Here is a 23389-nt window from a genome sequence, read left to right as displayed (position 1 = left end):
TTCGGAGACATCCGACTGGCTCGTCTAACAAGGAGCGTCTGCCGACGTCGTTTTGGAGCACGAGGGTGGCACCATCTACTGGGCACATGCGCAGTACGCGCGCCACTCCGATGACGTCATGAGCGCCCCCTAGTGGAGTGTGACATGTTTTGCAAACGGACGCCGCCGTGGCTGTGAGCACGAGCTATTAGAGACTTTCACCTTAAAAGGTGGAGAAGATGACCTGAGATACCGACCTCAGCCTTTCTGTGCCACGCAGAAGAAAGGGAAACGGGGGAAGCCAATGACATCGGAAACGTCTGCATGTGCCTTTCAGCGCACACATGCTATCTCACTCCCTAGACTTCCACTATTACTTGACTACCTGTGCTACCAAGGGCTGCGAGGTTCAGACTCTTTCCTCCATCCTTCATTGGTGATAGAACATTTTATTGATAACAGTATGCCGATGGAGCCATAACTCGATGCTGGGATGTGCCCGTTTTACAGCGCTCAGGATGGAGCTGAAGGTGCATAGGGGACATTGCAGCAGAGGACAGATGACAATTTCAGGTTGGGACTCAAACTTGCCAATGGCTTTCAGCCGTGAGCTTGCCGTGAGCTCGCCGTGAGCTAGAGAATATTGCCATGTGAGCCATGGCTAAAGGTTTGTGACATTGAACGCCACTGCAGAGATTGACGTATCGATCAGCTCAAATGGCTTTATTCGGTGCAGTGTACCTGTATAAAGTGTCTTCCTTTGCTTGCCAGCAAATACCATTTTAACTAAAGTCGAGAAACAAAGGCAGCAGTCTTCAGTGATTCCTTCTGCACTGACATCATTTACTGCGACAGCACTAAATTAGTTATGATGATGATGATGTTGAATTGTGACTGATCCTTTTGTAGCGGGTGGGCTGCTTTAAAGTACTCAGGCTGGAGAAAATAATATATACATGGTGATAAGAAAGGGGAAAAAGGGAAAAAAAGTAAAGGGGCAGGGGGAGAGGGCTGACTCTAGCTCTATTGTACACACAGCCCGACCTGGTGCTCAGATATTGATGATGAGACATTGGATTTCATCTGTTCCCCTCAGAATTGGTCACTCTGCCAAGTCGTACGCCACCACTGTGCCAATCTGTCCTTTGTTACACCACTACACCCCATTCCTGCACTCCATTCTCGCTCTTGAATCCCAGTGCTAGCGGAAGTGTGGTGCCCTCTGTTTTCCGTGGGCACAAATCAGCACACCGGAGGACTAGGTGTTCCAGGTTTTCCTCCTCCAGGCCACATGTCCGATATATGGGGTCAACGGACTGGTCTAAGTGGCGCAAGCACAAGCGTGCGCAGTGGATCGTGCTCGTGCCTCAAAGAAGGGAACACTGCCACCACTGTTATTGCACAGTTCCTCCATTTTAATGTTGGTCTTGTGAGTACTGTGCATCTGGGAGGTAGATTTCGCCATCATTGTGTTCCGCCACCTTATGGTCTCCTCTTCAGGCACCTGTGACTTTAAGGCTGCTGTCCACATGGATTTCCTGTCCACACATACTGGTTTCGCAAATAATCCATATTTTCAGCGCAGGAATTGAACCTGCTTGCATAGCACGTGGGAGCGACATCTTGAGGAGACGCAGAAAGAGAAGCACCTGCTGCTGCGCAGTAGAAACAGCGCCCTGGTGGGTGTCTCACAACATTAGCGTGATCAGGAACGGCGCTATAGCACCACCACTAGCGTTACAGATGTCGCTTCTTGATGGCGCACAAACTGAAACCTAAATAAAACTGAAACTTAAAACATTCAGTGTTTTAAGCCTGAACTGTGCTGTATGTTTGGGTCAGACCGCTGTGTGACCCATGATTAGGGTCATGACATTGCGGAAATGTGAGCGCTAGCATTCCAGCATGGCTGTTGTGGGATATCTACCAAAGGGGGTTATATGCATATATAAAAAATAATTTTCTAAGTGGCAGCCCAAGTAGCTTCTTGCCAGTAGAGGTTAAGCCATCGTTTGTCAATCATTCACCTCTGAAGGAAAGCCACGAGAGCCGGAGTCAGCTCACAGGTTAAGTGTTTTTACTCTGTTAGTGAAAATTAAAGGCTCATTGGAACATAACAGCTCATCGTTTCTGGCTAAAGTTTATTAACTTTGGCAGATCACCAATATCATAGTCTCCCATAAGATCTGACAAGACATTCAGAGTTCATCCTAAAATCAGTGACACAAATATACATGTATAAAAAACATGCATACGGAAAATTTAATCATAGCAAACTTGTATGAAGTGCAAAGAAAGCACTTCCTCTGCTCTGCTATAAGCTAATGTTTATGCGTGCCCACACCATATGATGGAGGGGGTCTGGCTCCACTTTCGGAACATCATATGTACTCCAGGAAAGTTTTTAAATGCGTAAGCATTTCTTAGCTTACCCACCGAGGGGAGCCGTCCGTCCGTCCTGGAATACGATCGCTTTCAACATAGCGCCCGCAGCAGCGAGCGAATTCACCTTCGTGATGCTTCTGGCTTAAGCGGCGAGAACACAGCGCTCACGAAGCTATCAGCACTCGCCGCACTCTGCCTACATCGCACATCGCTTTCAAGATAGGGGCCCGCGCGTCTCTCTCCAATGCGAACTAAGCTCCGAGAACACAGCGCGCGCAGCTATCAGCAGTCGGCGCTCGTTGCCCCCATCGCAGATCGCTTTCAACATACGGCCCGCGCGGCCTTGCCATACGCCGCCGCCGCCAGAGTACGATTGATCACAGTTATTGATGGTTCGACGCGGATGGATAAGGCGCTAAAGAGCGATAACGGCTTATAATGATCGGAACGTCATCGGCGAACCTGGTGCCGCCACCTGCAGTACTTTGCGTACTTTGCAGTACTTTGTGCTCAGGGCATTGGCAAGTACCCGTGACAGGCGCCGATCCGCCGGAGACCGCCTTTGTCACACCCGACGGCTTATACGAATTTAATGTGATGCCAGAGCAGTGCGCCAGTAACTTTCGTGCGCATGACGGACACTGTTCTACGCGGCTTGAAGTGGCACACGTGCTTGTGCTATATATCTTGACGACGTTGCAGTTTTTGCTCCTGAATTTACCACGCACCTTCAACGGCTCCGGTGCGTTTTGACTTGTTCAACAACCGCTGGCATACAACTAAACCTGAAGAAGTGTCGATTCACAGCACGGCAACTGACAATTCTAGGTTACGTCGTATCCAAGGATGGAATACTTCCCGATCCAGCCAAACTTTGGGCCGTCGCCGGATTGCGTCAAAGAATTGCGCGGTTTCATTGGTCTTTGCTCTTACTTCAGACGCTTTATTCGAAATTTCAACGCCATAATATCGCCCCTGACGAAGCTACTTAAACCAACGGACCCCTCACTTCGTGGTCGTCTGGGTGCGACGATGCCTTCACAAAGCTCCGTCGTTTGCTAACGTCTCCGCCAATTTTGCGGCTATTACGGCCCGACATCCCCTACCGAGGTGCACACAGATGCCAGCAGTGTTGACCTCAGCACTGTGCTTGCCCAGCGGAAACAAGGGCTTTTTGAGTATGTCGTGGCTTATGCAAGTCTTACACTTACGAAAGCTGAGACCAATTACACTGCGACAGAAAAAAGAATGCCTGGCCATCATCTGGTATCGTACTAAGTTCAGGCATTATTTGTATGACCGTCAATTTGATGTAGTCACGGACCACCATGTTGACTGTCGTCCTCGAAAGATCCCTCGGGCCGCCTTGCCCGATGGACACTTCGCCTGCAGGACTACGATGCCCGCGTGCTGTACCACAGCAGACGCCAGCATTCTGACGCCGGCATCCTCTCGCGCTCTCCCTTACCTGGCGACAACGCCTACTGCTCACTATCCCAGTTACGGTTTCTTCGTTCGACCTCACCACCATGGCTTCCGAGCTGCGCAATGACCATTTGATTGCCTCCCTTATAGACTTGCTTTCTGGTTCATTAGCACAGCCAAACACTCACACGTTGCGTCGTGAAGGTCACCATTTCGCCATTCGCGACAATCTGCTTCATCGACGCAATTATAACCCCGACGGGCGCCAGTGGTTGTTAGTAGTACCTCGCAGTCTGTGTCCCGCGACATGCGCAACTTTCCACGCCGATCCACAGTGTGCACACTCCGTAGTTTTCAAAACGTACCAGCGCCTTCTACAGCGGTACTGCTGGCGATGGACGTACAGCTATGTTCAGAAGTTCGTTCGCTCTTGCCCCGGTTGTGAGCCCCTGAAATCTTCACCGTGCCTCTCGCCTGCCATTTTGCAACCTTTACCTTGCCCTATGCGGCCGCTTGGACGCGTCGGCATCGATTTGCTTGGGCCCTTTCCCCCTGACATCGGTTGGAAACCGCTGGGCTATTGTGGCAGTCGACGACCTCACGCGATACGCCGAAACTGCCTCCCTCCTGGCAGCTACAGCGCGCGATATTGTCTTCTTTCTGCTGTGTCGATTCATTCTATGACTATAGACATCCTACACCTAACTTAGTGCATGTGAAAGTGCGGTATAAACTCATGATATCTCTCTCTCTTTCACTCCCAGTTCCCCTCTCCACGTGTAGGGTAGCAAACCGCCCTACCTTTCCTTCTCTCCCCCCTCTCACTCTCATCCTACGTCATGGACCGCCTCAGGAACTGCTCAGTGATCGCGGATGTGTCTTTCTGTCCGCAGTAGTTGAAGCCATACTTAAAGAGTGCCACTTTGTTCAGTTGTTCATCGTACAACTACGGCGTACCATCGTCAAACCAATGGCCTTACGGAACGCTTCAACCATACGCTCGGCGACATACTTGCTATGTATGTCACCTCCGACCATACACATTGGGGCGTCATTCTGCCCTTCGTGACCTACGCGTACAACACCGCTATTCAGAGCACCACCAGTTTTTCACCCTTTTTCTTACTATACTGTCGGCACCTGTCGCACACCATCGACACAATTCTACCATACCGGCCGGTACATCTGAACGTGCGCCCCTTTCTGCCACGGCAAGATATGCTGAAGAGTGCCGCGGTCTCGCTCGGGCCTTTGCCTCAATTGACCTAAAGCGCTAGAAGAGCACTCGCGCTGACACCACTTCTGCGCCCAGCTTCCTTGCTGGAGCGCTTGTGTGACACTCGGTTCCTTCAGCTGCACCTGGTCTCTCTTCAGAACTACTACCCAAGCATGAAAAGCCCTACCGTGTCGTCGAATGCGCATCCCCCGTAAGCTACGTGATCGAACCCGTTGAACCGTCTTCGAAGGTGCGCCATCGTGGACGAGACATTGTCAACGTCGAGCGCCTCAAGCTGTACTATGATCCACTCATAGTGAGGAGTGGATCATAGATGTCGTGGGATAGGTCGCCGGACAGCTCCCTTTTCGTTCCCGGGGGTAATTGCAGCGAAGAAGAGGGACGCTATAGTGCGCCATCCTCTCCAGCGCTTTTGCTTGGGGAATGTCGCTCGTGCTGGGAGTCCGTGCCCTGCTCTAGTTGGCGGTCCCAAACGCCGGTGACTAATAGACGCCTCTGCAATATATATAATTAAGAAAAAGACTATGCTTGTGTTCCAGTTACTCATAAGTGGTTTGTATCACTGGTGCGGTGTACGCTATGCAACTGCATACGATGCTATATGTCAGTATGTACAGTACTATCTATTAAAGGGACCACCTTACCAGTAATAAAGCCAGCATAAGTAGAACATTTGTTCGGATTTATTGAAAGAAGCGGCTGATGTAATCAGGTGCTCGTACACTTATACATAAAAATTAGTCCATAGGCATTTATGCCTCATCTCGGCGATTATCGATGGCGGCACACTAACCGCTTGTTCCAGTAAAAGTGGACCGTACTGTACAATGGTACACAGCTCTGTAGGGCGCTATGAAAGTATATACATATATAAAACTATATGAATTCACTGCCATATGCAAGTAACGCCACGCAGCTACACGATGCGAAGTGTTGAAGAGATCGAGCAACACGAGCGAAATCAGGGCGCGGCTGACGCCCCCTGAATACAACGATGCGAAACCGCCACATGTAGCTCTATAGCGGTCAAGAAATACACGGCTACTAGGTGCATATTGGTCAATCTCTGAGTCTGCGCGGTACCAAGAGGATTCGTGGCGAGTTTCGTTGCTTAATAACAGCACTTTAAAACATTGCTATATGGGGCAGACATATGGGGCAGACAAATGCGGCAGAAACTTGGAAGAACAGGTTAAGGATTGCGCAAAGAGTGATGGAGCGAAGAATGCTAGGCATAACGTTAAAACACAGAAAGAGAGCGGTGTGGATGAGAGCGCAAGCGGGTATAGCCTATATTCTAATTGACATTAAGAGCTGGGCAGGTTGTGCAATCCGTAGGTTAGATAACCGGTGGGCTATTAGGGTTATAGAATGGGTGCCATGAGAAGGGAAGCACAATTGAGGACGGTACAAGGCTAGGTGGGGTGATGAAATTAGGATGTCTGCGGGCGCTAGTTGGAATCAGTTGGTGCAGGACAGGGGTAATTGGAAATCGCAGGGAGAGGCCTTTGTCTGCAGTAGACGTAAAATAGACTGATGATGATGATAATAATGCATTAAAGAAACGTGGCGGTCGCCCGGGCAAGGCGCCTGCCTCTGTTGTGGTCAAGATGTACGTTTCGCGGAATAAGATCGATCGTGATGAAGTTTGGATCTCGCGGGGAACTGGCGTCAACTTCTGCGCATCCCTGGTCGTCGAGGAGAAGAAGCCGAGCTCGCGCAGAATATGGCGGCCCGCCTTCGTGGTTGTGAGTCGGGTCACCTGCGTTCGCTCCCGAGCCTCGGCGGTCTCTTCTAGCGTGTTCTGCACGCCGAGCTCGAGGAGTCTCTGTGTGGTAGTGGAGATCGGAAGACCGAGGGCCCGTTTCAGTGCCTTTCGAATGAGGACGTTGAATTTATTGTGCTCAGCGAGTAGCGAATTGTACATGGCAGCGACGCAGGTGAAGTGGCAGAGAACAAACGCGTGTACGAGACGCAGAAGGTTGTCTTCTTTGAGGCCGTGATGACAAATAGCCACTCTGCGTACGAGTCGTGTGGCGTTCTCTGTCTTGGTCGTAAGCTTCTGCACCGTTTCGGTGTTAGTTCCGTGGGACTCGATGATCATGCCCAAGACCCTGATGATACAGAAGATGGGCAGTTTTGTACCCTTTAATTGACTGTAGCACGAGAGCTTCGCTTCGCATAGATTCCAAGATGTGCGTTGGATCTGCATAATTTCACAGTGCCGTTGTGTATAAACCGTACTGTGACGCTTGAGAATACGTTTGGACTTTTCGCAATTTCTTTCTACGCGTATTTGCTTAAAACGACTTTTTTTTTAAAGTTCCGCGGTGTAGCCCTATAGAGTAAGTGCATTGCTGGTGCATGGGCCAATCACGGTGACAGCGCAATTCGTGTAATGTAAACTCACACCGCGATCCCCCCATTGCTGTCGCATATATTGGCGGAGCGCGCGTATTCGCGTAGCCATCTATATGCGGAATAAGTGCTAAATGGTACGCAGCGCGAGAAAAGGACACCCACGTAATGCCATATACCGTCTAGCCAGATATGTGTCAGTCCTGCTGACGGATACACCGCGTTTCGCTGTACACCGCACGGAATGGCCGAACTTTCCACCACAGCTGTCTCCCAGAGACGAGCGCCTCGGCCGGTGACGTCTGCGCGCGGGGAGCAGTCTTCGTGTCAGCGCAAGCTGTCCCTCGAGGACGTGTCGCCGCGACGGTTCGTGCACTCCTGTATGGTTCGTCGCTTGCCTCGCGGGTGTCGTTCTCAGAGATGGCGACGCGCACAATTACCGGATCGTTTTGCGTGGTCGTTCTGCCCCGCAGATCTGTCGCGTACGTGCGTACGTGTTTGCGCGCTCACTCTTCCACGGGATGCTTCGTTTCCCGTACGTCGTGCGGATGGCTTGCTGTCAAGGCTTGGAGAGAAAAAAAAAAGGCGAAATGATTTGTGCGTGCCCAGATGTATCTGCCCCAGTCATTCGGCGGTTGTTATACGAACCGTGGTGTATATATGTGTTTTTAGGGACGTCGCTCTTGCTTAATTCGCCTCCTCTTCCCTCCTCGTCCTTCGTTCCCGCTTCCTCGCTCGTGTGCGCTCGTCGCGATTTAGCTTTCTGTCATCGCAGAAACCTCGCTGTTTTACGTAGGTGGCTAACACACGAGAAGCCTCCGTTTTGTCTTGTGTGTTATTTTAAAGCGAAGTTTTTTGCCTATACCCTCCCGTGTTCGGTGTGGCTGCTGTTGGCTGCTATCAATTTCTGCTGCTGGGATACACACGCACACACACACGCACGCACGCATGCACGAAGGTGCTGTCTTGCACGATTGGTCGGTACCAGAGATAGTGCGAACCGGTACCGGATATAGTGCAAACTGAGGCTGTCATCCCCTACATACACGGGTTCTCCCATAGATTAAAGAAGATTGCTGGAAGGAGCGGCATCAACGTTGCATTTTCGGCGCCTAATAAATTTGTCAGCCTGTGTAGAAACACAAGGCCAGAAAGAATCGCACGTACCGAATGCGAAAAGGAACGTAAAAACAAATGAATTGATTGCATCGCGGGTGTGATATACCGCATTCCTCTCGGGTGTGGACGATCCTACATTGGTCAAACAGGCAGATGCATAAAGGACAGGCTATAAGAATACAATAACAAAGTAAACAACTTGGCCGCTGACGGCTTTCTTGCCATCCATTGCCAGAGATGCAAATGCGAACCTAGGGCTCTATTCTGGACACGCATGGCGGCTGCACAGCCGCCATTATCCGCCATGTTTAATCTCTTATTGGCTGTGGCGAGCTCACGTGCCTTGAAATTTTTGCCGGGAAACGGAAGTTTTGCGAAATGTCATTTTGCGTTTTCATCAAGATGACGAAACGTGACGTGGAGCTGCAAATTTTATGGACTAATACATTTTTTTGGTCCTTGGCAGATATATTGTGATGTTAGCGCTTAAAAAGAATGTGAGCGGTAGCGTGCAGAAGCCAGTGCAATGCGCGAATATGTGGTGGCGATTCAAGATATGCGCCATGCCAGCTTGCTGATTGGCTGAAGGAATATCTTGTGAGGAGCGTCACAGGAAGGGCTGTTTCGTAATCGTCAGTTTGACGATGCGTGACGTTGCGCTGGGCCGCCATTGCTGAGATTTTCCGCCATAATTTTTGCTGCGACGAGCCGCGCGAATTATGCTAATGAGCAGCCATATGCAATGGCAGCCGAGAGGAATGCGTATCGCCACATTTTCCCCGTCGTTTGGCGCCACGAAAATCTTTTGTTCATAACGCGTGCTCATAGTATTTGCATCGCTCTCGGGTGGTGTTGGCATTTGTGTTTGGGGCCATCGTTTTTTAAAAGAACGCGTTTATACGAAATAATATTGGTTGAATATAGCAAACTTTCAGCAATGTTGTCCACTTTTCACTGCTGGATTTCTATTGTAATCGAGATTAATGCCTTTTCGCACAATCAGACGTTATGACAACGGCCTCTTTCTAATTTATAAAAAGAAATGTACGCAAGGTGGCGCCTTGAAGTTTCCTCCCGCCTTTCCTGCCGCGGTGCGAGTAACTAGCGAAATGAATAAGAGATGGCAGCGCTGGCGCTTGCGTCGCGCTAGTGGTTATCTCTGGCGCCCGCAACGCTATCGGTGATATTCGGCCGTTTCTGAGCCAGCCGAGTCGGGCTGAGTCACTTGCGTTTCACGAAATAGCGATAACGTGGCCTAGAACGTGCGCGCATCACCACTGGTAGGTCGCGTATGTTGTCTCAAGCAAGAAAACAAGGGCATTGGCGCCAACATGCGATGACTCATTGCATTTTCCGGGGACACGCATCCTAGCTATTGAAGCAGACGACGGCTTGCACGCAGCAGACGACGGAAGCGCGAAGCGTTTTCGACGGAACAATCATACGCTTTGAGATAGCTGCTTTATTTTTACTGCGGAGGAAAACTGTTTTGCTTTACCGATAACGCTACATTCAGTGCCTTCATTTCAGTTTCTTAGGCGAAACGTCAAGTTGGCGTCACGTTATGTAAGCAAAACTGGGCCACCGGCGCCATTTTGTTTGCGTCGCGCCTACGTCACGCACCGAAGAAAATGGCGGAATGTCCAGAATAGCGCCCCTAGATTTAAAGAAACAGTCATCATGAATAGAAGCATGAGATGACGCGCTTGATAATAGAAGCTAAACACATATCAACATTCGGCGACTCATGCGTCAGTAAACCTTCCATTTCATTATCCTCAAAAGAGCCCAAGTACCTTTGTTGGCGCTGAACGTGTACATGCCTGTGAATATGCGAGTCAAAAAACTACTTACGTGTGGTTCCCACTTTATTTTTTGTTCATTTTTTCCGAAATTTTACACGTGCTGTATGATGTTTCGAGGGTGTATATATAGCGACGCGAACGGGAAACGAATCTGTTGTTGAAAGTTAGCGCTGTGTGTGTCAAATGTGCCTTTCTGTTGTCCTTGTTCAGCTTGCGCTACAACAAAATAAGATGAGGTTGTCCGCGGCGGCAGGTGGTGGGTGTGTGAGCGCGGACGTGAGCTCCAAAACAAACACGTACGTCGTTTCCGTCATGCTTCATCGTCGTTCCGTCGTTGTCATTCTGTCGTTGCTTCATAGCTTTCATTTCGGTGTTTATTCGTTGCACTGCCGTCGTGATCGTTCCGCCGTCTTCACCATTTCGTCGTCACTGCGTTGTCATTTCATCGTCATCAAGCCGTCGTCGTGTCATTGTTATCGTGCAGACGTCGTCATACCGTTATCATCGCGCCGTCGTCGTCATTCCGTCGTTGTCATGCCATCGCCGTCATCGCGTCATACAGTCGTCTTCATGCATTTTCCTAGTTATACCGTCATTGCCATGCCGTCGTACGTGTTCGTTCCATCGTCGTCACTGCGTTGTCATTTCATCGTCATCAAGCCGTCGTCGTGTCATTGTTATCGTGCAGACGTCGTCATACCGTTATCATCGCGCCGTCGTCGTCATTCCGTCGTTGTCATGCCATAGCCGTCATTGCGTCATACAGTCGTCTTCATGCATTCTTAGTGCATACCGTCATTGCCATGCCGTCGTACGTGTTCGTTCCATCGTCGTCACTGCGTTGTCATTTCATCGTCATCAAGCCGTCGTCATGCCATTGTTCTCGTGCAGACGTCGTCATACCGTTATCATCGCGCCGTCGTTGTCATTCCGTCGTTGTCATGCCATAGCCGTCATTGCGTCATACAGTCGTCTTCATGCATTCTTAGTGCATACCGTCATTGCCATGCCGTCGTACGTGTTCGTTCCATCGTTGTCACTGCGTTGTCATTTCATCGTCATCAAGCCGTCGTCATGCCATTGTTTTCGTGCAGACGTCGTCATACCGTTATCATCCCGCCGTCGTCGTCATTCCGTCATTGTCATGCCATAGCCGTCATTGCGTCATACAGTCGTCTTCATGCATTCCTGGTCATACCGTCATTGGCATGCCGTCGTACGTCGGTATGCCAATGGCATGTCGTCGTACTGCATTCTTCTTTCAGGAAAGGTAGCGAATGTGTCGATGGTGAGGAAACAGTTTCCTCGCGGATGTTTCCCTCCAGAAGTGTTTCTTGCTCATCTTGTATTGAAAGGCGCTATTGACATTCAAATGTCGTCCCTACCGTGCCTTTGAGGCCTTCTTTACGCCAATACAAGTTGTGGTAAAGGCCTTCTTAAGCTGTGGCGACCTAGAGCGACGCCCGCCGTAATCAGTGCGTTTCGATTTGGTGTTGGCGCAGTGGTGTAGTTCTTTTCCAGCAGATGGCGCCACGAACCCATAAGTGGCGAGGTTTCTTTGTTCTGCCAGGCCTTGCTTGCAGCAGCTATTGGCGTATTTGGACTTAATTTAGATAAAGTGCGCGCTCACTGTCGCTGCGTGCGGGAGTCGACACGTCACCATGCCAGTTGTTATCTACGTTTCACTTAATTAGATGGACTAACAGTGTGTTGAGACGCGCGCGAAAATTTCTGGCAATAAACTAAGTGACTACACAAGTCCTCGGCATATATCGAGTGGACTCCACCGTTCACACTTCACTGGGACAGTAAAGTCACGGGAGTGTACAAGCTTGCGGAGTTATAGACGAAATGTGAAACTTCTGACGACAAAAAGTGATGGTATCATTGTTCAGTATCGCCCGTCTGATTCTGTAGTTATTTTAGGCTTGGTTCTATGTGGGATTTTCCCGGTTAAAAAAATGAAAATAAAGGTAGCGCGAAGTTCACTGGCACTCATGTGTCTTTTCAGTTTGTTTTTGTTCTACCAGCAGCAGTCATCCATGTCAAGAGCAGTTAGGTGTCTTAAGGCCAGAAGGGGCTTCTAGAATGTGTGAACTTTTTGAAGCTTCTAAGTATATTTCAATTAGAACGCTTCAGATATGCGATGAACTCGTTTGAGCTAGATTTTCCGCGTTTTCGTCATATTCGCTGTTTCGGCCTTGTCTGTAAGAAATTCAATCCTTCTTTATCGAGCCGATGTTCAAGCGGTTCATGCTTGCCAAAGTGTTAGAATTATTTATGCAGTAATAGCTATGTGCTTTCGTCGTTTCCTCCGCAACTGTTTTAGCTATCTTTTCGAAAGTGAAACGACGCTTGTACAGGTGACGCGCAGTTCAGCGTGTTGCCGTGCTTCTGACGCGTCTTAGTTTATTTTCTTATGCTTCGACGACGGCAGGCAGTCCAAGGTGCAAAAGTGTGTAGAGGAGACGCGAGCATAAGGCGGGTGTGACCGACGTCCTCTTTCTTTTGCCTTTTATTGTTCCCATCGACGGGTCGTAACTGGTAGGATCGACATGCCAGGAGTGTTCTTTGTAGTGCTGGCACCTATTTAGAAGACAATGAATCGATGACATTTTGCATCTCGTAGGGAAAGCGCAGAACTCGGGCTACTCACTCGCATACTTTCACAAAAGCCCTCATTTCATGCAATGAGTGACGTCACAGTTCTGCCAGTCCACTCGATGGTGATTTTTATTGGCATTGGTGACAAATACTCACCTAGCCTGCTTGATCTAATCAGAGTTTACTAAATCTATCGCAGTCTAGCATTTTGCCTATCTCTCTTTTGATCTTTTTTTTCTTCATTAATACCTCTGTCTCTAAATTCTGCAGTTACCTACGTCTGTGACGACTCCGGTTCTATAAATCTCTTCCCTCCATTTTCCCCCACCAAAACTCTTGCCGTTTCTTGCTTATATCGACTGCCGACCAGTCAATGCTTCCATTCTCCTTGAACCCCAGTCTTTCTGGAAGGTGGACGTTCCCTGCGGGTCTTGCTGGGCGCATATCTTGGCGTTCAGTTACGATGTGCTGAGTCGTTTCCGGACCTTTGCTGCACTAGGCACATAGTTGCGAATATTTGCTCCGGTATGTTTTTGTCTTGGGGCAACCAGCTCGGGCCTCAAATAGCAAGGCACGGCCTTTTGTTATTGTACAGATTTTTTTCTACTGATTTCATTTTGCCGTATTTGTAAATATTCATGGTCTTCTTTTTGTGTTTTCATCCTTTGCATGTAATTTAACGCCTCTGTTTCTCCCGCATTCCTTTTTGGTGACTCTGAATTTTTGGTGACTTTCAGTAACTGTACTTGGTTGACAACTTTCTTGATCTCTTCCTCCATTCGTTGTCGATGCTGTTGAGGTATAGATATTTGTGCACTTTAGCCGCCATTTTCATCCATGTTCGTGGGTTTTTCTTCAAAACTTCTTTCGCTCTGTGCTTCTCTCACCATGTCACCCTGCATTGCCTCATTCATGGTTTTACCTTTGGCCGCCGATGTCAAATGGCCCACCGACCCTTGGCTAACTCTCAGCCCTGATCGAAATCTCTGATTTTAAGCACGGAATGGCATTTGCGAATGTTAGCGCGGGCACAGTTACTCATTTCCAAGTTCCTTGCACAACCTCATATATGTTGCAGCTCCAAAGTGCTATATGTTTCTTTACTGCTGCATTCCGCTTCCCCTTCATTCTCAGATTGTCTTGGTGGGTGTTTGAGTCCTTCCTTCGTTCATGTACTCAACCAGGTATTTATATATTGCTTGACTATGGGCATGACTTGCTGTCGAATAGATACCACGTTATTGCTAGTCTCGTCATAAAGTATAATAATTTCCGATTTCTGTGCTAAAATATCGGCCTAGATATGTCGTTTCATTGCCATACACATTCCCGAGTCTGGAAATCCCTGGCATTGTCCCCTGCTAGCTCCATGTCGTCCGCGTACACCAGCCCAGGGAGCCTCTGCTGCACCCTTTGCCCATTACAGGTTCAAGATAAATAAAAACCTAATTCACTCTTTTCCAGTAGTTTTTCTATGCCCTTAGCATAAAACGTCAACAACAATGGAGATAGAGGGAATCCATGCTTCAGTCCTCGGTGAATTTCCGCTAGTTCTTTGCATATCCGCTTGGCAGCGCCGCTTGTAAGTGTGTAATATCCTTAGATCGTAATACGCATAGAATAAAGCGAGAACGCCTATAAAGTATAAAGAATGCAATTGAATGCCATTTTAAACAATACATGAGGTGAACCTAATAACAACCGACTTACATAATCTTCACTCATGCGCTGGACATTCAGCCTACCAGTTTCACCGCAGCGCGTCGCGACATACCGTCTTTATAATGTATATTTAAAACTCGCACAGCACGTTCGATTCTATCTCTATAAATTATGGCCTTATGATTTCAGCTGAAATTTCATGGCACGTTCTTAGTGGTTGCCAGTACATTTCGGGTTGGCAGGTGTGCACTTCAGTATCACTATAAGCATTACCTGCAGCGCAGTATGGCAGTAGATGAAACGGGCGCATCGTATCTGTTTTTTTTTTCTTCCGATTTTCTTCAACTCACCCACTTGAATACTTTGGTCCTGATGTGACTGCTTTCCATTTCGCTTCCACATTCGTGCCCAGGGTCCGTATTTCATTTCTTCTACGTCAATGGCTGGCGGGCAGCGCGTGTTCAGTTAGCGGCACAGTGAAAAGACGTCCGTCTGCCCAAAACATCATTACCGCGCGCACACGTGCGAAACCGTCTGCGAAAAGATTCGCACCCCAGTGCTCCCCCCCCCCCTGTAAAGCGTGCTCCGCCTCCTATAGACTGTGTATGAGGTAAAGCCAATGTGTTGACGCGCAGGGGGAGCATTGCGCGAAAGTATGGGAATGGTTCATTGGCCGAGTTCATAGGCGAGAAGACGCTGACGACAATGATCACCGTGTCTTACGTTTGATTGGCGGAGTGTTTCGCAGCACGCTGTGTTAAACACCATACAAATTAGTTACATTCATTCGTGAGCGCAGTTCTTTTACCAGAGCACTCGTTCTGCGTGACCTCGCGATACTTCGGCAGTACGGTTGTGGAATTTTATTTTTAGTCATGTCTGGCAGTGCATTACAGCCTCCGCCTTCATGGTGACAGTGTATATTAAAGGACACTTTGAGAGGGATTGTGGGTAACATCCCTTAAAAAAAGCGTTATTCTTATTGTGCTACCAAAAGTTGTAGCACAAAAGTTGTTTAATATCACGAGGAATATGTCCTCCAGATAGCATGTCGAACGAGCACAAGAAGTGCCTCAAAAGTTAAGCCAAGTTCACTCACCGCCTATGAAAATCGCCTTCTCTTCAAAGCCATTTTCCACCTCCGTCTTCAAAACAGCCGGAAACTTTCGAAAAATTCTGTTTCTTCTTTGTTGCAACAGTTGATGATGTGACCTTATAACTGATTTTAGCTTATCAAAGTTTTAAATATTCATCAAAATAACATTGCTGACGATTGACGGCATCGCGCTTGCTTGCAAATGAGTTTGTTCGCCGTAGTTCAAATTCTAAAAAAGAAAAAAAAAGAATTGTAACAGAGTTGTCGCGTTCACATGCTTGGCTCAGAAGATGGAGCCTCATTTTACACGATATCCGAAAATCAAGCGCATATTTTGCGAAAACCAGTATGCTGCATTGCATCAACATCATTGCATCAAGGAGGTCCCCTTACAGCCTTGCGCTTTGGGACCTCCTTCTGTATATCTTGTTACTGTGATTTTATTTTCTTGAGTGAATAAAATAAATCTTCTTCTTCTTCTTCTAAAAAAACGTGGTCAGCCCGTGCTCACAAAGGCAAGCCCTAGGACGTTCATTGTTGTCTCGCTCAATTACTGAGAAGCAACTCAAAGAGAAAAGCTATAGTTATAGCCAGGAAGGATATTGTAAAGGAATATTGGGCAAGCGATGCCAGAAATCGTGAACATGGTGCATTAAAAAAATATAAATTACCATGATCTGATTATAAGGCATGCCGTAGTGGGGGACTCCGGAAATTTCGACCACCTGGGGTTCTTTAACGTGTACCTGAATCTGGGTACACGGATGTTCTCGCATTTCGCCCCCATAGAAATGCGGCCGCCGTGGCCGGGATTCGATCCCCCGACCTCGTGCTCAGCAGCCCAACACCATAGCCACTAAGCAACCGCGGCGGGTATGGTGCATTTTAGTCTCGATGGTTCACAACTGAACATTTAAACGCGATTTCTGGAAAACAGTATTCTTGGCCACAAAGGGAATATTATCTCCGCAATTAACAAACCTTTCGCTACGAGAATTTGCTCATTTGTTGTAATTTGTTTTGTGCATCTACTGAACTAAAACAATTACATTTCCTCCAGATTTCTTTTAAATAAAATATTCCTATTAGCAAATTGCCCTCATATTCAGATGTCAATGTCGAAAAAGTTATTTTGAGGCTGATTGCTAAGTGAATGCTGTTATTTTATTTGAGTCAAAGACCCACATTGTGAGCAATATTTGGCAGAAATTTCGATGTTCTCATTGTATTGGTTAATCTTTTTTTCATGTTCCTTCACCGAAGTACGAATACGGACAGATATGAAAGCATACAATTCCAACATCTCTTGACGTTTGTAAATAAGACTTGGCACGGATAATGAAGAATGTCATTGCTCAATACGTGTAAATTTTCTAAATTTTTTATTTGTAATTGTAACGATCATCTTTCCTGATCATGGTAGCGCCAAACGTCGCGGGAATGCTAAAGGAAAAAAAAAATAGGGAATCGCGTTTTCTCCGGGCTACCTTTCGCACGTCGTGCCGTCATGTGCGGATTAAAACAAATACATTGTTGCGTTTTACGTGCCAAAACTACGATCTCATTGCCCGCGACCTCGTGCTTATAGCAACGCAACGCCATATCAGTTAAACCGCCGCGACGGGTGAGGTTTGGATTTTAATTATTGCTCGGTCTCACTAGAAGACGTACTAAGGATCACCCTACTACATTATTTCAATAGAGCCTGCAGCGCCTTGCAATTACATTTATAATTCGGAAGCGATGGGGTTATTGACTTATGAAGCAGTGTGCGGTCGTTGACCGCTTGCAGATGCGTTGCCGAGCCTTTGAGCTCAGTTGCCTTCGGCGTTTTTTTCGCTGCTCGCAGCGGCCTCGCACGGATTGAGCGGGCACCGACGCAGGAATCATTCCAGTTCAGTTATCTGCATGATTTCGAGCGTGTTTCGTTTGTTCTCTTATTTTGCCCCTTTGCAACGAGTTGCAATTTCAGCTCGTGTTGCCGCCTTTAGAAAGGTGAACAGCACGTCGGAACTTTGCTTTATCCTCCGGCGAGACCTAATTCCATCACTATAGGCTTGCATGCTGTGTGATAGGAACGAAATCGCGTCTTCAGTTGCTTAGTGAAATATATATATATATATATATATATATATATATATATATATATATATATATATATATTTTACGTTCCGCCGTTGGATCCACAAAGCGGCCCGGGAAATCTCGTTACGAGTTTTCGCGTTCGGTGTTGGGGACGCGCAGCAATTGCCTGCCTCCCCCCCCCCCCCCCCCCCCCATGTTCTGGAGCGAGGCGTCTTTACACGCAGCCATGGAACAAATATTTGTACGCGAGTAGAGTCTTGAAGCCGACATTTAGGTGCTTTACCTCGAAGTTAAATTTTTATGAAGAAGTTTGAAAATACTTTTTTCGATAAGCATAGCTGCCCTCCCCTATAGTAGCTTCATTCATTTTTTTACTTTTGGACGTGTCGCCGTGGTTCGCAATTCCATGTATCGCGCAATTTTCGCCTTCTTTTTTTTTTCTTCTTTGCCGTGGGCTGCTAGTTTGTTTCCGTTGCGAAATATTTTCTGGTGGTAGTTACTGTTATATATAACGCTGCAGTTGCGGTTAGGTTATGTTCGTGCCATTTGTGTAGCGTTCTGCCGCATATTGTTTTGCCCGTGGCTCTCGAATCTCTGTCAGGCGCGTGATATTTCTCGTTTATAGCTCCAGCTGTAACCCAACTACAGTCAAGTATAGCTCCAGCTACAATCGTGCTGATGTACCATTCAGAACTGTCAATAAACTTCGAACTTCGAAACGGCCTCATGTGCCAGCTGAGAGAAAGAGAGTTCGCCCTCCATTTTAGCTGTCGTGGGATAGAGGCGCCTGAAACACACCATCCGCACGACTGTGGACACTCTCATCACTTTTATGCCTTACATTTTCTCCACCCCCATCGTGTACTAGCAAAGAATGCGAGCCTGGTTTTGCTCTCAGTCTTTCCTTCTCACCCTTCTTTTCTGTGTATGTGTTCGGACGGAATTTGTAACCAGAGAATGGGCAGTCGTTTGTTCGGTTAGCCAGAAAGAGATCGCAAAAGAGGGAGGTGATAGCGAATTGGAAAGGCGAAGAGGCTGTTGCAGGGTCTGCGCGCATTGCCGCATACACGGTCTCAAACTAGAACCTTCGTAGTGCTGCGGTGACGCGCTGCTCCATACGTGTTCGTCTCGTGGGGAAGCTGAAACGATAATTTTTTTTTTACAGCGCAGTAGTTAGGGTGAGTAAAAGCGCTCAAAAACGTTATAAGCTTGTTTCCTTGGTTCACTAAAAAATAAAAAATATACACACAGAATCACCTGCGGGAGTCATCGAAATGGTGCGTAAGCATTTGCTAGTGATCACCTGCTGTTTCTTCGTCGTATGCTGCTGTGTTTGATATAATTGCGAGAAACATGGCGAAAGAATGGCGAAACGGAGAGGCGCGGTTGCAACACCGAAGCACGGTGAAGAAGAGTCGAGTAGTGGCAGTGTTCACTCATGTTATAACTCTCAGGTGACGTGGACGTGAGATGAAATGACGAGAGATTTGGTAAATGAAGCAAATTTATACAACACTTATTATTTACACTGTCTCTTGTTTGGTCCTTCTTTATCTTCAAATCGGACGATGGTGCGTTTGGATTATGACGCTGCTTCTTGGAAGATGGGCACTGGTCGATGCGTGCTGTAGTGCGTGATGTAACTTTGCGTGATGTCATGTTTGGCAGAGCTCATACGTAGACATGGTCCATGACGCTGCCTCCTCTCGATGCGAATCATTATCAACCGTGATCAACCGTACTCCGGCGGTGGCTGCGTATGGCGCGGCCGGGCCCTATCTCGAAAGCGATCTGTGATAGGAACATAGTGCGCCGAGTGCTGATGGCTTCGTGTGCGCTGTGTTCTCGCCGCATAGTTCGCATTGAAGCGTGAGACAGCACGAAGGTCAATTCGCTCGCTGTTGCGGACCCCATCTTGAAAGCGATCGTCTTACGTGATGGACGGACGGAGGGACGGGTTTCCTCGTTGGGTAGGCGCAAAAATGCTTACGCATTAAAAAAAAAATAAGAATAAGCTAGGTCATTCACGAAGTTTATATGTTGAGGAATTGTGGGAGATGATAGGGATGACATGCAGGGGCAAATTGTGAAGTGTGTGGGTTAATTAGGAATTAAGTGAGAATTGCCAAACCCTTGTTTCCGACCCGCTTAGAGGCGTTATATGAAATGCTTACACAGTTTCCCCGTTACCACGGAAGGACCAACGACGGCCATTTATTCTATAGGGATACGTGTACCGAAAGCTTGAAGGGTGGAAGAAAATTGTGTGCTTTGAATATAATCACTCTAAAATACTCTTTCCTTTTCTCCAATCTTCATGCGTTATGCAAAACGTGTAGTTGGCTTTCACCAGTCTCCTCGGTGAACTATGCGAGACACGTTTACGTTTCGTCGAGTTAAGATTCATGTTGTGAGTGACGTACGATAAATGTTTAATCTGTGTAGTTTAAAACAGCCTTTGCAGAAAACTGTTGATTCAAGCGTTCTAGCGTCATATACTGCCGTTTTCCGCAATGTTTCCCAGAGTCGTACTACAACTGTACAAAACATCGAGTTAAAATTCGTGAAATCGACATTCGAAGAAATTGGGGGAGCATGTTAGATGTAATGCGTGGTGAAACGTTCATGTTTCTGGCTTAATTAATGAGAACCGTTGCAACTAATTAGTGACCCATTCTATTGCCGTTATTTTCATGCGTCATACGTGGATCGTAGTTCGTTTTCCCTGCGTCCTTGGTGACTCACAAGTCACCCTATTTATATTTGGCGAAAATAAGGGGTACGTTATTGGTAATGTGTAGGCAATGTTCAAATTATGTGAGAAATTTGTGACATTTGCAGTAAATTACGTGTGCAAGTGGTCCGGAGCTTCTTGAGTGTAGTGTATTTCATGAGTGACGCAATATTTAGCCTGCTGCCCGTGCATAACCATAGAAATGCCACCAAGATCACATTTAGCGAAAATGGGTGAAATTCCGCGGCAAATATGTGTGAGAAGGGGAATGCGTGTGCATCAAATACAATGTTTGCGAAATAATTCCTTTAGCATATGCTCGCGGAATCGTTATATAGACATTTTACGTTGTTTCACAGTGTCCCGAGGGCATGCTACGTTACACCAAGTTTGCATTTCTTGAGAATATGGGGAACTTAGAGAGAGAGAGAGAGAGAGAGAGAGAGAGAGAGAGAGAGAGAGAGAGAAAGAGAGAGACGAAGTCTCGTTGCACCCAGTGCAACCACCCTCCGTTTGAAAGATAGGATACCGAGTATAATTTCACGTACGGAAAATTTCTTGACCACGTAAATTTTATTGATCACATAAATTACGTGGATCGCATAAACAGGCGCTGCTGCATCCTGTTTATACGATTGCGGAAACATACAGCATTTGCACTGCTGAATTTGGCAGCCTTGATCAAAACGCGCTGACGCTCTGACGTCACGCCGCATCGACGTAGAATTCTGTGTTTGTTCAGCTATTGTTTCTTCTGTTTCTATGTTTCCTTTTCAGTACGCGCGCGTGCGTGTGTGCGGGCAGGTGGGCGGGCGTGTAGTGCGTAGTGTGCGTGCGTGCGTGTGTAGGCAGGTGTGTGTGCATGCGTGCACTCGCGCACTTCAAGCTGCTTCCGAGAGCTTGCGTTGTGTGAGGAGCGACTCGCATCCCACATTTGTGACTTTCTTTTGTTGTTCTTGGAGAATTGTACAGAACCGCTTACAGGTCGTCAGAAGAGTTTTCCGTGTACGGTACGGAGGTGCCATTACTCTCTTTTTACTTCGGCGTAGACGCCTACATATAGGAATCAGGGTATCAGCTAGATTCTCGCGCTCGCTGTCAACGCATTGCGCCTCTTACTTTCATGCTGCGTGCCTGGGTAAAAGGAAAACAAACAAACAAACAAAGAAATGCTTGTCTTGTTTTTTTGAAAAAGCTCCTCGTGTGGCTCCACGTGTCTGAACTTGATCGATAAAGGACGAAATCTAAGCCCCGCTCCGCGCAATGCCTGAATTTTTACCCCTTGTCCTCAGCTCGTGCGATAACATTCGTCTGTGACTGCAGTAGCGGAGATTAAGTTGCAAATATTTTGCTGCTTGTGCTTATAATACTGTCGTTCGTTCAGCCTAATGCTCTCGAGAAATCTCTACTTAGTAGCTTATTGAAAGCGCGAAAATATGTACGAGCCGTCTGCCTAGTGGGGCAGGAGGAGGAAACAACTTTATTCAAAACTTCAAGCAGAAAGAGCTGAGAGGCCTAGACTTCCAGGTGGCCTCGGTTGAGGCGGCCTGCAGAGCCCAGGTCGTGCGATCTTCTTGGATGGTCTTGACTTCTGTCCTCAAGAGGGCCTCCCAGGCTTCCTCTGAGGGAACTGGCAGTAGATTTTTCGGGGAAGTAGGGGGGGGGGGTCAGCTTGTCAGAGCGTCCCCATAATATATGATTTTGGGTGGTCGGTTGGCTCTGGTGGAAATGTGCTAGAAATCCTCCAACCTGATTGTTGGAGTAGTAATAGTTCTTCTTCTTCTTCTTCTTGTTATTATTATTATTATTATTATTATTATTATTATTATTATTATTATTATTATTATTATTATTATTATTATTATTATTTGTAGCGTTCCTAACTAGAACGGCAACAGAAATGACATCATCTAAGTGAGACGGGTGTCGTCCGCCATTTTATTCCAACTTCTTCCTTCTCACTTCTCCCCTAGCACCTTCCTTCGTCTTCTTTCATGCGTCCAGCGCAGACCGCTTCACTCTTCCGGATTTCTTTTAATTACACCTCCTGGGGTAATACTTGAATACGTTTCCAATAGCGGCGCACTCCGTTTGGCCCGAGGCTCCGGCGTACCAGACATTCTTCAATATTCCATGCTGGCATGCAGTCTTAATAACTTGAAATGGTCCGCAATATTTTGAATTTGAGGGCACAGCTCCTTTCCTTACAAGGACATAGTCTCCAGGCTGTATGTCCGGTATCTGGCTACTGTGCCTTTTATCAAAGTTTCGCTTCATGCGGCGCTTGTAGATCTCCTGTTCTTTGACAGTTTTCCTTACTTCCGCAAGTTCGAGGTTCTCTAGGAGACCTAGCTCACGATCTGCAGGAAGTATGGGCGCTGTACCTGAAGTTACAAAATGAGGGCTGCAGCCTAAACTCGTGGTGTATGATCTGTTGTGATGCTTCACAGCGGCCTCGAGACAGCACTTCCAGCCACCGGCAAAGTCTGGATACATCTTCAGATACTGTTTGATGTCTCGTATGGCACGTTCCGCTAGGCCGTTTGCTGCCGGGTGGTATGGAGAAGAATACTTTATCATGATGCCGTGCTCCTGGGCCCACTTTGATAATTTGGCACTCCGAAAAGCCGGCCCGTTGTCGCAGACGAGCGTCTTTGTGTGTTTAAAACACTCAGCTTTGAGGAGGTCTATTACGCTGTTTGCGTCTTCTTTGCCAGCTTTAGCCGCAATCGTCCGTGTGCACTCATCTATGGAGAGCAAGAAAGCTTGCGTTCGCTTGACTCCTTCCCCCTTCTTTTTGAGCTCCGCGAAGTCCAAATGAATTACTTCGAACGGGATGCTTGAATATTCAGGGTTTGTCATAACGTCTGTCGATTGCTTGAATTTAACTTTGTTCACCT

General features: G+C 47.5%; 1 protein-coding gene across 1 annotated transcript in view; it reads left to right on the top strand.

The window, feature by feature from the left end:
* The window catches only part of XRCC1 (DNA repair protein XRCC1), a 100255-nt gene that overhangs the window by 35954 nt on the left and 40912 nt on the right, over nt 1-23389 (top strand). The gene's annotated exons all lie outside the window — the stretch shown is intronic.

The sequence above is a fragment of the Dermacentor albipictus genome, chromosome 4 (assembly GCF_038994185.2).
Source record: "Dermacentor albipictus isolate Rhodes 1998 colony chromosome 4, USDA_Dalb.pri_finalv2, whole genome shotgun sequence".
Taxonomy (NCBI): domain Eukaryota; kingdom Metazoa; phylum Arthropoda; class Arachnida; order Ixodida; family Ixodidae; genus Dermacentor; species Dermacentor albipictus.
Note: the sequence above shows the minus strand (reverse complement) of the source record. Positions and strands in the feature narration are given on the sequence as shown.